Below are 5,385 nucleotides of genomic sequence, written 5' to 3' on the forward strand. Positions count from 1 at the left end.
TTTCTACCACACAGTCTTCCAGCCACTCTGCCCCAGGCCTGCAGCACTGTACAGGATTGTTGTGATGGAATTGCAGGACCCAGCACTTGGTCTTGTTGAATTTCTTCCCATTGGCCTCAAGTCACTGATCCAGGCTGTCCAGATCCCTCTGAAGGGCATTCCTACCCTCAGGCAGATTGACACTTCCCTTCAGTGTAGCGTCATCTGCAAACTTACTGAGGGTGACCCCAATTCCCTCATTGAAATTATCAAGAAAGATATTAAAGGGAATGGATCTCAAAACTGACCCCTGGGGAACACCACTCACAACCAATTGCCAGATGGATTTAATGCTATTCACCACCATTCTCTGGGTCTGGACCTCCAGCCAGTTCTTCACCCTGTCCAAGCCACAGGCTGCCAGCTTTTCCAGCAGAACACTTGAGAGACGGTGTCAAAGGCTTTGCTAAAGTCTAGGTAGACTATCTCAATAGCCTGTGTGTGAAACTCCTCTATGAGATCACAGAATCACAGAATCACAGAATCACAGAATTGTAGGGGTGGAAGGGACCTCTAGAGATCATTGAGTCCAACCCCCCTGCAAAGCAGGTCCCCTACAGCAGGCTACACAGGCAGGCGTCCAGGTGGGTCTTGAACCTCTCCAGAGAAGGAGACTCCACAATCTCCCTGCGCAGCCTGTTCCAGTGCTCCGTCACCCTTACTGTGAAGAAAAGTTCCTTTGCACATTGGTGCATAACTTCCTGTGCTCAAGTTTATGGCCATTTCAACTTGTCCTGTCCCCACAGACCGCTGAAAAGAGGTTGGCCATGTCTCTTTGACTCCCAAAAGATCTGAAAAGAGATTCAAAAGCCTAAAAAAATATAAATACATTTACTTAGATTTGCAATAGCTATGTATCATGTGTATGTACATCTCTTTACATGGAGTGCTCTTCTGTGATATATATACATACTTTTATTGTTATATGTGACCAGACATTTCCTTACATCTTTTATTCTCTCATTTTGATTGCTTAGATTTATTTCATGTCTTCACCTATCAAATTTGAAGGCACTGAAGTCAATTAATTTTAAACCAGTAAATCAACATGGCAGTTGCATTTACGCAATCCACTTGCTTTTCCCTTCATCCAAAATCCTCTATGATGATAACTGTCCCTCAGCAGTAGACATTTGAATTTGATGATTTACTTAGTAGTGGTTGATTTAGACATTTAATTTTCCATATATTCAAACAGTCACAGATCTGTGAGAGTACAGAACCACAGTGTTACCCTGTGCCTATCAAGGGATCTTCTAAGTCTTCCAGGGTTTTAAAAAAAAAAGAGAATAACATTTTGAAACTGTTTTTTTTTTTAACTTCTCTTGTAAAAACAACTAGTTTCATATAAGCAGAAAATACAACAAATGAAGAAAACACAAGCTGCTCTGAAAATAATGCCTCCTGTTTTATTATGTTGGCCCATGATGTGGATGTTGGTCTGGCAGTAGAGGTTGAACCTTCCCCCCAGTAATATATTAAATTTTTTTGCCATGCAACAGATGGCAGCAGACTGGCAGTTTAACAAAATGACATCTGACATGGAAGTGTGTATGATGCAAATGTGTCTAAATGAATTCCTGCATGCAGAAAAAATCATAGAATCATAGAATCATAGAATGGTTTGGGTTGGAAGGGACCTTTAAGATCATCTAGTTCAAACTCCATCTGCTATAGGCAGGGACACCTCCCTCTAGACCAGGTTGCTCAAAGCCCCATCCAGCCTGGCCTTGAATGCTTCCAGGGAAAAGGCATTCACAAGCTCACTGGGCAACCTGTTCCAGTGTCTCACCACCCTCACAGTAAAGAATTTCTTCCTAATATCTAGTCCTCTTTCAGTGTAAAACCATTTCCTCTCGTTCTGTCACTACATGCCCTTAAAAATGTTCCTCCCCAGCTTTCCTGTAGGGCCCCTTCAGGTGGTGGAAGGCCGCTATAAGGTCTCCTCAGAGCCTTCTCTTGTCCAGGCTGAAGAGCCCCAGCTCTCTCAGCCTGTCCTTGTAGGGGAGATACTCCAGCCCTCTGATCCTCTCTGTGGCTCTCCTCTGGACTCCCTCCAACAATTCCATGCCCTTCTTGTGTTGGGGGCTCCAGAACTGGACACAGTACTCCAGGTAGGGTCTCATGAGAGCAGAGTAAAGGGACAGAATCACTTCCCTTGACCTGCTGGTCACACTTCTCTTGATGCAACCCAGGATACGGTTGGCCTTCTGGGCTGCAAGTGCCCATTGCCAGCTCATGTTGAATTTTCCATCAACCGACACTCCCAAATCCTTCACCTCAGGGCTACTCTCAAGGGATTCTCCATGCAACCTGTATCTGTGCTTGGTTGGCATGGGCCCACCTTTCATGTCTGTCCAGGTCCCTCTGGATAGCATCCCTCCCCTCTAGCTTGTCAATTGCACCACTCAGCTTGGTGTCATCTGCAAACTTGCTGAGAGTGTACTTGATCCCACTGTCCATGTCGCCTACAAATATATTAAGTAACACCAGTCCCAACACCGATCCCTGAGGAACACCGCTCATCATCGATCTCCACTTGGAGCCATCGACCGCAACTCTGTGCATGCGACCATTCAGCCAATTTCTTCTCCACTGAGTGGTCCACCCATCAAATCCATTTTTCTCCAATCTGGCTACCAGAATGCCACGCAGGACAGTGTCAAACGCTTTGCACAAGTCCAGGTAGATGATGTCAGTTGCTCTTCCTTTATCCACTGATGCTGGAACTCCATCATAAAAGGCCATCAAGTTCGTCAGGCATGACCTACCTTTGGTGAAGCCATGTTGGTTACCACCAATCACCTTGCCTTTATTTTCCATGTGCCTTAGTAGGGCATGTGTTGGCACCTGCTGACATTTACGGATGCTTGCTGAATGTTTATGGAGACCAAACAGTGGATGTGCACACAGTGAGGTAGTGGACGATACATTTCAGCTATTATACCATCATAACATCTGTGGAACAGTGGGTCACCTCTGCTGTTGCAGATTTTTATGAGTGTGGCATAAAGTCTTTTTTCATCACTGGTGAATATGTATAGCTAACAATGGTAACAATGTTGAAAAAGAGTGTTCTGTAGCTGAGAATTTGCTCTATCAAATAATGTCACTGTGCTGTATTCTGTTGTATTTTCTATGGAAATAAATAAGAGGCATTACTTTCAGACCGACCTGCATATGATGTTACAGAGTTTTAAATCATGATTTAGTCCTAAAAGTCTATCAGAAATGATAAAAACATCAGGGCATAGTAACACTAAAATTCAATGCTGATATTTGATATTTGAAGTTAAATGCTAAAAATGATGTGTCTTGTTTTGCAAATGAAGTCAGTGTTATTTACATCCAAATCCCACATTTCAGTCTAATACTTTGTCTGCTATAAGCATTCATTTAAAATTTTTCAATTTTATAAAACACTGGAGAAAAATGAGTCACTGTGACATAGATCCCTTTGCCTTAAATACTCAAAACAATCACATACTACTCTATTTAACTGCTGCTGTTTCATTGGTTTTGTTTGTTTTTTAATGCATTAAATTTATTGGTTCTGTAGTTCTAGCAATAGACCAGCACCAGATTGGAACTAGAGTTTTCACCTTCAGAGAAATTTTCTTTGTTCTAAAATTATTAAAAGATGTTGCTCATGTTACTCTTTGGCAGCGTATTCTAAAGTCAAGGGTGATGAGATGTGGATGGGGCGCAGAGAGTTGAAGGGCTGCACAGCTTTCACCAGATCCTATGGGACATGTTAGATCTGTCAGGACTGTTGGAAAATTAAGGGAGCTGTCAGGATATCCTCATACAGAGAGCTATGAACTCTCAGCTGTGCATCTTACAAGGTAAGACTCCTGACTTCTGCTACTTCTGCAGATCAGACCCAGCTCCTTCTCTGGCAATCTGAAAATGTTTTTTCTCTCTTTAGTTTGAATATGCTTTGAGGTGCTGACATCTTTGAAAAAAATAAAGAGAAGCTGATTTCGGCAAGAGCAGAAGTGCCAGGCAGGAGGTAAATGTTTAACTTCCCAGCCCCAGAATGTGAAGCAAAAAGTAAGATGGACTGGAAGGCCTATAGCCAAAAGGGTTAGTTAGAAAACTGTCCATGAATTCAGTGATTCACCTATAGCACTACAAAAATAGTTCTCTCCAGTAAGTTACTCTCCTTTATTGCCAACCCTGACAAACGTTCCTTTCTCTAGGGAGAAAAAACAAATACAGGGGAACCCTATACTCAAATCACCATTTAGATTGCAAGTACCATCAGGATTAGAAAGGTCAGAAAGAGTCTATAAAGTGAATTATCCTGAGATTAATTTAGGAAGATGAGCAAAGGAAGGAACTAATGAAACAGTGTTATAAGACTAGGACTGAGTTATGGAGCAGCTGAGAGATGCGCCAGATTTCTCACACTGAGAGTACAGTGCTAGTCTGCCAAAAAGTACATGGAAACCAACGGATTCCTGGTGACTTCAAAGGCTTTTGATCAAGCTCTGGACTCCATGCAAAGCTACTTTGTTTTTGTCTCATTCCTCCTTCTGAACATTAATTATTACATCAAATTTTCTCATTAACAATTATTTAGTCAATTCCTTTTTCTCATTGTTTATTATAAATTCACCTTTGCCAGTGTTTAGAAAGCTCTTGCTCATTTATTTTCATAGGGATTTATATACATCAATCATCGTCACTTGAAAACTCTGCATACCATTTTCTTTCTTATTTTAAGTCATGCTGCTGACATATTTCCACATTCACAACTCTATTCTACTGTCCAAGGTCAAATTCTGTTATTGAACTAATTACAAACTAGTTTGTATTTAGATTCAGTGAAAATACCATTGTCACTAACAATGATTACTTCTTTTTTTTTTTTAAACGACAAAAGTAGAGATCTTTTTTATTTGCCTATATATTCAAAGTGTGTATTGGTATAAAATACTGCTCTCTCTTTTTTTCATTGTTTTACTTATTTTATACACATTTTTTGGTTATTTATTGTAACTCAAAACAAAGTTTATCTTCTATGGTTACATCTATATTATCACGTTTGCCTGTATCAGAAGTGCCTAGCAGAATTGAGTCCTACAAACATCTCCATTGAAGTAGTTCACTAGAATACGAGCAGTTCTCTGAACATAAACAGTGGATGCTAAAGACCCAACTCTCCCATGATTAAAAGATAACACTGAAATGGCTCTAGTCCAGTCACCAGTCACTGTCTGTCACACACTGTTCAGTTTAGACTCATCTGGATGGATCCACTTTTGCTTTTTCAAGATTTCCTTGTGATAAGCAAAGTGTAGTGAGGGTATATAGCTGGTAAATATATTTCCAAGCTGCACA

General features: G+C 41.0%; 1 long non-coding RNA gene across 1 annotated transcript; it reads left to right on the plus strand.

Moving 5' to 3' along the window:
* Window positions 542–4,055, plus strand: LOC110407712. The gene is made up of 3 exons (XR_002444002.1): window positions 542–623; window positions 3,706–3,884; window positions 3,968–4,055. It is a non-coding gene; the product is annotated as an uncharacterized LOC110407712 (long non-coding RNA).

Source organism: Numida meleagris, chromosome 1, assembly GCF_002078875.1.
Source record: "Numida meleagris isolate 19003 breed g44 Domestic line chromosome 1, NumMel1.0, whole genome shotgun sequence".
In the NCBI taxonomy this organism is placed as follows: Eukaryota; Metazoa; Chordata; class Aves; order Galliformes; family Numididae; genus Numida; species Numida meleagris.